Raw genomic sequence first — 11295 nt, 5'->3', positions numbered from 1 at the left:
TCTAACTTAGATTTGCGTAACTCTTCCTCTGTTGTTTCGGCTGTCAAATTCAGGAACTAAGACGTTTGATATTCCAGTTTTCGGTTAATTCAAAGGTGTTTAGCATACTGTGAAGTCTCACCTTCTCCCTGATGTATAGTCTCTTTGATATCCCCAATAAGTGGTTTACTCCGATGGGCAAAACGGGCCTGGTCGCTTGATCCACAGTTCCCTAACAGTATCACCTTTTGTTCTAGTCTTCGGTAACCTATTATGAAATCAATGGCTATTCCCTTTTTTCTTTACTGTAGAACCTTCAACGGTTGTGGCATTTCGAACAATTTCTGGTGGTCTTTCATTTCTTTCTCATACGTCAAACTTGTAATCACATAGATTTCCACCTCGTTCTTCATTTCTGTCTGCTCAAAATATCTTCTTTGATTCGTGGTAGGTTTTAGAAATCTCAAGGTAACTTCAAAAATTTTCTCCTGTAAGCTTCGAACAACAGTTTCTTATTTCAACTTCCGACCTCAACACATAACCTTCTCTTGGTGTCTTCTGGATTCAACCGGTTTCAGTACTCTTAGTAGCCCCTTATCACCGTTATTGCACTCCTTAAGTCTTTGACTTTACAATCTCTATTTCGACATTAAACATATAAATCTTTTCTTAGTTCCCTTTCGTTTGCCAGACTTCGACATCCTCGGTAGGTCTTTATCGTCCCCTCACGCTTCCTGCATTTTGTCTTTGCTATGTTTTAAAACCGCAATAGATTTAGTTTGACTCCTTTAGCTATATCCTTAATATTCAATTTAAAGTTCCAACTTATCTAGCTTTCCTTTCTCCGAAATTTATATCCAAGCATTTCTCCAGAAACTTCTTACTCAGGGCATCCGTTACCACTTCACGATGTTGTATTTACACGTATCCTAAACCCTTCTGGTAATGTATCGCACTAATTCCGAGTTGTTAAATAAGTTCGGGTATTCTAATTACTGGATTTGGGGTTAATCCTTCTCTTGGAGTTTGAAAGCTCTATTCGGGTATCTATGTAACCGGTGTATTTCTAGCGCATTAAACTAATCATAGGCTTTGTGGTCGACAAGAATTTAAAACTCCAAAACTCTTTTTGACGGTGCACGCTTACCTGCTTCATCTTCCGTATCCAAAAGTCATGCTCTTAAGGAATCAACATCTCCACAGCCACAACTATATTTTATACCTGATACTAATATAGGCTCGAGTTGATTTTCAAAAGGACATTAAGCTCGAAAAATGAATGAGCAATACAAACGGTGTTCGTAATGAGTCAAAAAGGAAATTTTGTACACGGTTGTTCAGGATTATACCGAAATGATGGAATACACAAGGAGAGGAACCTAGGTGCATCTCAAGAAAAGAGTTCAAATTAGAGACCTTTGGTAGGAAGAATAGAGCGTACAGAGTCAAAGAAGTCTCAGCTGACTCTGAAGAACATGGTTTGCGAATAGGGGCAACTCTAGTAATAGCGAGCACACAAGATTCAAGGATTACGCGCTTATACCAAGACAAGCTCAGACTCATCCTGGAAGAAATAATATTCATGTGCACAAGGAGTAAAGTTAGAAAGGTAGTCAAGCTATTTAGGAAGAGCTCCGGATCGAATGTCAATGTAGGTTTCAAAAGAAGGATTAGATCGAGTCGCGAAGGTTCGTTAGCACACTCTCTCTGCATAAGGTTTCCTACCGTTCTCTTCCTTCTTCTCCAGCATAACCGATGCTTCCCACAAAGAAATAGTTGGTTAGGTGATTCCCTCTTCTAGTACTCCCTTCCACTCAATCCTAAATTCTATCGGTTATAATGATGTCTTCACTTGTGGTGCGATTGAAGTTAATCCGATTTTCGTTGTAGGATTACAAGTGTTCATAACACGCAGCGGAAGTAATAAAGTAATCCTATTGATCTATTTTGTGCTTAAAACTTTATTGAAATAAGATGGGTTAGATGCCAATACCTGAGTACCCTAGTGAATGAAAAACTTTCTCCTTCGATAGTACAAAGGTACTATGTGTATCCACACCGAGACTGATCCTTGTTGTCAACTCCTTGACCAATGGATTTAATTGAGAAATTTCTTGCAACTCCTTGCACCAGCAATTCTTCACTAAGAATTGGAATATTTGTGTATGTGGAGGTAAAAGAAAAACTTGTTGGTTCTTTCTTTTATCATATACACACACACACACACACACACACATATATATATATATATATATATATATAGTATGAGATTGGTGACTGATTTGTGAATCAAATTACAATTTAATTTGAAACAGAATCAGTTGGGATCTTATCCATAATTAAAACTCATCATAGAATAAATAATTAATTATTTAATATTCTCAATTATCATATTATTATATTCATGGTGCTAGCAAAGAATAAAATAATATTCCATTTGAATTAATATAATTATTTATTTGATCTAATCAAAATAATAATTAAATGATTATTTACCAATGATTAGAACACTCGTTAGTGTGTGACCCCATAGGTTCAATAGTAAGCGGGTAGTAAATTAGTCATACTAAATTTACTAATCAAGGTTGGCGTCTAGCAACGCTCCTTGATGACCCGATAGTATGAAGTAATAATATTTTTACTAAGAACCCAAGATGAACAAAAAATACAACTCCTTCCATCTTTTCAGCTCTTGGCTAACTTTTAGAGTATGATTTAATTGTCAAACTCTAACTTGTTACCATTATTATAATGAATTATGAATGACTTAAGAAACTCATTTCTTAATTCATTCAAACCCCCTTGGCCAAGGCATTGTTTATTTCATTCATTATAATCGTAGAGCTCAAACTCATTACCATAGTTGATGGATTCCATTTTGACTAATCATTAATTCTACAAGTATTTAAATCATACCCAATGTCCATTCAACTAACACCGTAGGGTGTTAGGTGTCCGGAATCAAAGTATAACAAATACATTGTCAATTACTATGATAGTCGCAGGTCAAAGGAAAATTCTAATATTATGTTCATCATAAGAATATCCTATTGACAAATATAACCATTAGGAATTCTTAGAGTGAGTCAGTTCAATGGTTATATCTCTATATATACCATTTATATATATAATTTAATAAATGAGATCTATTAATCTTCATCCAATAAAGACTATTATATATATATATTAATCTATTCGAATCACTAATGTCCCATTTTTAGTGATTCTACGATTAAGAACAATTTAAATTAAAAGTACTCAAAAAACGTATATCTCATTATTACGATCCCTATCGTAATTATTCGTTTCTAATTTTAATTAAGGACACTATCATAAATTATAAAAGTTTATTCTTATAAAAAGAAATAATAATAATAATAATTCACAATATTATTTTGTTGGACATACACACTTATCTCCAACAATCTCCCACTTGCACTAGAGCCAATGACAGATTGGGCCTAGGGCATACATGTATTTCCAACAAAATCTCCCACTTGCACTAGAGCCAATCAGTCATATATTTCAATCCCAATTCCCACATGTGCTTATCAAACTCTTTTGATCCAAGTGCCTTAGTGAATGGGTCTGCTGCATTATCCTTCCCAGCAACCTTTTGAATTTCAACGTCTCCACGTTCAACGATCTCTCTTATCAAATGATACCTTCTCAAGATATGCTTAGATTTTTGATGTGATCTTGGCTCTTTTGCTTGTGCAATGGCTCCATTATTGTCGCACAGTAATGGAAGTGGTTCTTTAATTGAAGGCACCACATCAAGCTCGTTTATGAACTTCTTCATCCACACAGCTTCTTTAGCAGCCTCACTTGCTGCTATGTACTCAGCTTCAGTTGTTGAATCAGCTACAGTAGCTTGTTTGGAACTTTTCCAACTCACTGCACCACCGTTTAAGGTGAAAACATAACCTGAAGTAGATTTGCTATCATCTTTGTCTGAGGCAAAACTTGCGTCAGTGAACCCTTTTGGTATAAGTTCAGAATCTCCATAGATGAGGAATTGGTCTTTGGTTCTTCTTAAATATTTAAGAATGGATTTAACCACCTTCCAATGTTCCTCACCTGGATTTGCCTGATATTGACTGGCTACTCCTTGCGTATATGCGACATCAGGACGTGTACATGTCATGGTATACATGATAGCTCCCACTGCACTAGCATATGGTATTCTACTCATGCGTACTCTCTCTTCAGAAGTTTTAGGACAATCCTTTCTACTGAGAGTAATTCCAGTGCCTATTGGTAAATAGCCCTTTTTGGAGTTTTCCATGTTATACCTTTTCAATATGGTATCAATGTACATAGATTGTGAGAGTCCGAGCAATCTTTTAGATCTATCTCTATAGATCTTTACTCCTAGAATATAGGCTGCTTCTCCCAAATCTTTCATGGAGAATTGTTGAGATAGCCAAGTTTTGGTATTTTGCAATGCTGGTACATCATTTCCTATTAGTAATATGTCATCAACATAGAGTACTAAGAAAATGACTGTACTCCCACTAAATTTTTTGTATATGCAAGGATCCTCTTCACACCGGATAAAATCAAACTTTTCGATTGTCTTATTAAAGCAAATGTTCCAATTTCTAGAAGCTTGCTTTAGCCCATAAATGGCGCGTTGCAGCTTACAAACTTTACTATGATCAGACTGAAGTGTGAAACCTTCAGGTTGTGTCATGTACACTTCCTCTTTGAGTTCTCCATTGAGAAAAGCTGTTTTCACATCCATTTGCCATATTTCATAATCATAGTAAGCTGCTATAGCAAGTAGAATTCGAATAGATTTGAGCATTGCCACAGGAGAAAATGTTTCTTCATAATCTATTCCCTCCTTTTGACGGTATCCCTTGGCAACTAGACGGGCTTTATAGGTCTCTACCTTACCATCTGCTCCAATCTTTTTCTTGTAAACCCATTTGCAACCAATAGGTTTTATGTCTTTTGAGGGTTCAACCAAAGTCCAAACATTGTTGATCCTCATAGATTCTATTTTGGATTCCATGGCACTCTGCCATTTTAGACTTTCGGAACTTTGCATTGCCTCTTCATAAGTCTTAGGATCATTATCATCATAATCGATCCCATTTTTCACATCATCTTGCACCATTAGGTTTAGCCTTAGTGATGGACGATGTTCTCTTGTAGATCGTCGAAGAGGTAGTTCTTGTACCAAAGGTAGTTCAAGGATTGGTTCATTAATCTCTCTTTGAACTACTATTGGTTCGTTATCCTCAACTCTTGAAGATGATAAATTTGGTGTTAGTTTGAGTACATCCAAAGTTGGTTGCTCAACTTGAATTTCATGTTCTTGAGCTTGTACTATTTCATTGGTTTCTTGAACTTCATCAAGTTCTATTTCTTCACCTTGTCTTCCTTCGGAAAGAAATTCCTTTTCTAAAAAGGTTCCACCTCTTGCCACAAACACTTTGTGATCAGAAGGGTGATAGAAATAATAACCTATTGTTTCTTTAGGGTAACCAATGAATCTACATTTATCGGACCTAGCATCAAGTTTATTACTTTGCAATTTTTTAACATATGCTGGACATCCCCAAACTCTAATGTGCTTGAGATTTGGTTTTCGTCCTTTCCATATCTCATATGGTGTTGAAGAAACGGCTTTAGTGGGTACTTTATTTAGCAGATATGCTGCTGTTTCTAAAGCATAGCCCCATAAATTCAATGGAAGATCAGTAAAATCCATCATGGATCGAACCATATCTAATAAAGTTCGATTCCTCCTCTCTGAAACACCATTGTGTTGTGGAGTACCAGGAGGTGTCAATTGAGAAAGAATCCCATTTTTCTTTAAGTACTCAAGAAAATTATCATTTAGATATTCTCTTCCTCTATCAGATCTAAGCACCTTAATGCTTTTACCTGTTTGATTTTCAACTTCACTGCGAAAAATTTTGAACATTTCAAATGACTCAGATTTGTGTTTCATAAGATACACAAAGCCATATCTAGACATATCATTAGTGAAAGTGATAAAATAGGAATATCCTCCTTTGGCTTGAATTCTCATTGGTCCACAAACATCTGTATGTATTAGTCCCAATAATTCTGTAGCCCTTTCTCCATGTCCCATAAATGGAGTTTTGGTCATTTTTCCTTTGAGACAGGATTCACCAGTTACATATAATTCATAATCATATTTGTTAAGGTAACCTTCTTTATGTAACTTAGAAATCCTTTTTTCCTTTATATGACCAAGTCTACAATGCCAAAGATATGATTCATTTACTTGATTATTCCTCTCTCTTTTGAGAGTAGAAACATGCATGACAGAATTACCATTTAAATCGGGAAGAATATAAATGCCATATTGGAGATAGCCATTTACGTATAAGTCATCACCATAATAAGTAGAACAAATGCCATTTTTAATATTAAAATAAAAACCACGTTTGTCCAACATAGAAACAGAAATAACATTTGCAACAAAATTAGGAACATAATGACAATTCTCCAATATTAATGTCTTACCCGTAGGCATTGCTAAAGAAATAGATCCTATAGCTACAGCAGCAACATTTGCTCTGTTCCCGACTTGAAGGTAAGTTTCTCCCTTCTTCAGCCATCTACTTACTCGTAGTCCCTGCAACGAATTGCAAATATTATGAGTACTTCTGGTATCTAATACCCATATAGAAGAATTAATAGTAGCTAAAGAAATCATGAAAACTGTTTTCAAGCATGTCTTACCTTCCTCTTTGGTTTTCAAAGAAGCAAGGTACTCCTTGCAGTTTCTTTTCCAATGACCTTTGCCTTTACAATAAAAGCATTCAGCATTATTTTTGTCAGCCTTTTCTTGTTTTTCCTTGGGTTTGGTCACACCACCTTTAGGTGCCATGGGTTCTCTTTTAAAATTATTCTTTCCATTTCCTTTTGCTTTCCACTTTCCTTTCTTCTTAGAAGAGCTGCCAACTACCACAGCAACTCCTTTCTTTTTCTTAGATGCAATTTGATTCTCATAATCAATTAGCATGTTGAGCATTTCATAAAGATCACAGCTTACTTTAATCATATTAAAGCTAACAATAAATTGTGAAAAGGTTTCTGGAAGAGATTGCAAGATCAAATCTTGTGAAAGTTCTTTGCCCAATTTGCATCCCAACTTCTCAAGTTGTTCAATAAGATCAATCATCTTAAGAACATGGGGTCCAACAGGAGAGTCCACATCAAGTGTAGATCTAAACAAAGTTTTGGACAATTGATATCGGGCCGTCTTACTTTGTGCACCATACATCTTCTTAAGATGTTCAACAATAGTTGGTGGATCCATATCCTGATGTTGCCTTTGAAGATCAGAACCCATGGATGCCAGAATGATGCATTTGGCAGTAAGACAATTTTCCAAGTACTTCTCATAAGCCTTGGTTGCCTCATTATCAATACTTCCATCCTCTTTAGGAACTGGGGCCATTACAGCAGGCTTATCGATTATATCAATTAGCCTTTCATGCATGAGAACAATTCTCAAATTGCGATGCCAATCATCATAATTGGCTCCAGCCAATTTGTTATTTTCAAGTATGCCACGCAGTGATAGAGTAGACATATTATTCATGAATCTAAAAGGAAAAAAATAAATATAAGTACGTATTCACACATACAAATAACACTTTCTACAATAATTATTATTATAGAAAATTAAGAAATCTTTATTTCTTAAATTAAGTGTTAAAAAAAAATATTTAAAATCATGAATGAGTATCTTGGTTATCAAGTTATTACTCATACATTTTTAAACAGATGATTAAATGTATCACATACAATTTTAATCCCAAATAATTACCTGGTTGTCAGGTTATTATTTAATTGAATTATATTTTATACCTTGAGTACGAATCTCCTGATTGTGTAGGTTCAAGTAAAAATTAATTCATTCCATGTATCAAATACATATATATAAATTTTATCCTTTATAAATTTATAATTTTAATAATAGCATCCCATGCCATTATTAGGAATCACATTCACTATAATAACAAAATTTAAATTAATTCTATTAATTCTGTAAATTTTTGCAATAAAATTTTAAACACAAAAGGGCCATGGCTCTGATACCACTGTAGGATTACAAGTGTTCTTAACACGCAGCGGAAGTAATAAAGTAATCCTATTGATCTATTTTGTGCTTAAAACTTTATTGAAATAAGATGGGTTAGATGCCAATACCTGAGTACCCTAGTGAATGGATCCTTGTTGTCAACTCGTTGACCAATGGATTTAATTGAAAAATTTCTTGCAGCTCCTTGCACCAGCAATTCTTCACTAAGAATTGGAATATTTGTGTATGTGGAGGTAAAAGAAAAACTTGTTGGTTCTTTCTTTTATCATATACACACACACACACATATATATATATATATATATATATATATATATAGTATGAGATTGGTGACTGATTTGTGAATCAAATTACAATTTAATTTGAAACAGAATCAGTTGGGATCTTATCCATAATTAAAACTCATCATAGAATAAATAATTAATTATTTAATATTCTATTTGAATTAATATAATTATTTATTTGATCTTATCAAAATAATAATTAAACGATTATTTACCAAGGATTAGAACACTCATTAGTGTGTGACCCCATAGGTTCAATACTAAGCGGGTAGTAAATTAGTCATACTAAATTTACTAATCAAGGTTGGCGTCTAGCAACGCTCCTTGACGACCCGATAGTATGAAGTAATAATATTTTTACTAAGAACCCAAGATGAACAAAAAATACAACTCATTCCATCTTTTCAGCTCTTGGCTAACTTTTAGAGTACGGTTTAATTGTCAAACTCTAACTTGTTACCATTATTATAATGAATTATGAATGACTTAAGAAACTCATTTCTTAATTCATTCAAACCCCGTTGGCCAAGGCATTGTTTATTTCATTCATTATAATCGTAGAGCTCAAACTCATTACCATAGTTGATGGATTCCATTTTGACTAATCATTAATTCTACAAGTATTTAAATCATACCCAATGTCCATTCAACTAACACCGTAGGGTGTTAGGTGTCCGGAATCAAAGTATAACAAATACATTATCAATTACTATGATAGTCGCAGGTCAAAGGAAAATTCTAATATTATGTTCATCATAAGAATATCCTATTGACAAATATACGGTAACTATAACCATTAGGAATTCTTAGAGTGAGTCAGTTCAATGGTTATATCTCTATATATACCATTTATATATATAATTTAATAAATGAGATCTATTAATCTTCATCCAATGAAGACTATTATATATATATATATATATTAATCTATCCGAATCACTAATGTCCCATTTTTAGTGATTCTACGATTAAGAACAATTTAAATTAAAAGTACTAAAAAAACGTATATCTCATTATTACAATCCCTATCGTAATTATTCGTTTCTAATTTTAATTAAGGACACTATCATAAATTATAAAAGTTTATTCTTATAAAAAGAAATAATAATAATAATAATAATTCACAATAGTATTTTGTTGGACATACACACTTATCTCCAACAGTCGTCATCTTCATCTTCGGCAGAGGCACAATCGTTCTTCGCCGTCGCCATCTTCGTCTACGGTAGGGGCATTGTTCCCCGTCGTCGTCTTTGTCTTCAACAGAGGCAGTCCGGTCTCCATCTTAGCATGCATCTAGCAAGATCCTTTTTTACGTTCGCCGTTCTTTTTTCCGGTAAGTCAGCCTTAGATTTTATTTACCTTGAAGCATTTTTCATTAATTATCTTGTGATTTCTGTGATTTTCTTTGAATTTCATAGAAGTATCTTGTGATTGTGCCTCATATATGGGCCTCTGTTTTTTAATAATGTAGTAGCTAGAAGAAACTGGGATTGAATGTTTAAAATTACGTAACCTTGGATTTTTTTTATGCAGATTCAAACAACTCAAAAGCTATTGTCACTGCCATTATAGAAAGGCTTAAGATTTATGTTTTTGGAATGTGATGAATAAGTTTAGTATTTAGATTTATTTTAGTTATTTTATTAATATGTTTGATGATTGAATTGAGACAATATTAGTTGTTGCTGTTTAAGTCTGTGAAGGCTATAAAGAGTATGCTTGTAAATTGTAATGATAATTTGTAGATTATCTTTGATCTTTCTTTTTTTTTAATTTTTATTTTTTTCTGAATTTTTTTATTTTTTTTTAATCCGTGGAGACCCGCGGAGACTCCGATCCCCGACGGATATGGGTCCCCGTTACCCGTCGCGGGGATGGGCGGGGACGAGGACGGATTCTGGGTGGCGGAGGCGGGGGGCGGGGGCATGTCCCCGCTCCCATGGAGACCCGTTGCCATCCCTACACTGAACCCTATGTTACAATCAGTTGTGTTGGGAGTTAACCTTCTGACGAATAATGAACGAACTTTACTTAGTCACTTGTCACACCCAAAATTCCTTTGAATGGTTGCTGCTAGATTCGTTTACATTCTTATATATGGAAAAATTAAAATAATTTTATTCGGTGTTATCTTAAAAATTAAAAAATTTAGATATGAAAGGAAGATGAGTGATATATTTTATTATTGTAATTTTTGATATTTTTTAAAATTATGAGAGATATACAAATTAGACCCTCTGATTTGTGTTTAAAAAATTGAAAAAATTTGGAGTACACAAATTAGACACTCCAAATTTTAAAAATTTTTAAATACAAATAGGAGAGTCTAAATATAAAAATCGAACAGTTCAATTTTTGTATCTCTTAAAAATTGGACGATCCGATTTGTACTCTCTAAATTAAATCATCTCACATTTTAGAAAAATACTACAACATATTACAATTCAAAAATATATTATTGGTACTATATATTATCACCTTAACAATTGAGATTAAGTTAATCTATGTCTAAATTTCTATATCTATAATTTCGTTGATGTGTATAGTGGTTACTATATATATATATATATATATATATATATATATATATATATATATATGAACTCTTTTTATATATATAAACTCTTTCATTAATTATTTGTAATTACTACTAGAATAAAGCATATAAACCTCTTTGTTTAACGAAAAAGCTTTATTTTTTTAAAAAAAAGAAGAACATAAGATCTTATAATTTACAAACATATAATCAAATGGATCACTAAATTCACAAAAACAAAACAAGTAAGCCCTTATTGATCTGCACAGGCAAGTAAGAATTTTGTTGAAATTTTTTAACATACAATGTTGTTAACCGTGAAAAATAAAGTTTGTTATGTTATATATATTATAGGTTTAATTTTACTTCAAATCATATACTTCTTTTTAAATTATTTA

The 11295-nt window shown here is 33.3% G+C and overlaps 1 pseudogene; it reads right to left on the bottom strand.

Annotated features, from left to right (window-relative positions):
- Positions 1 to 3648: 3648 nt before the first annotated feature.
- Positions 3649 to 4174, bottom strand: LOC148547573 (secreted RxLR effector protein 161 pseudogene; annotated as a pseudogene).
- Between the last annotated feature and the right edge of the window lie 7121 nt (positions 4175 to 11295).

The sequence above is a fragment of the Arachis ipaensis genome, chromosome B8 (assembly GCF_059453495.1).
Source record: "Arachis ipaensis isolate K30076 ecotype BB chromosome B8, ASM5945349v1, whole genome shotgun sequence".
Taxonomy (NCBI): Eukaryota; Viridiplantae; Streptophyta; class Magnoliopsida; order Fabales; family Fabaceae; genus Arachis; species Arachis ipaensis.
This window is presented reverse-complemented; position numbering and strand designations above follow the sequence as displayed.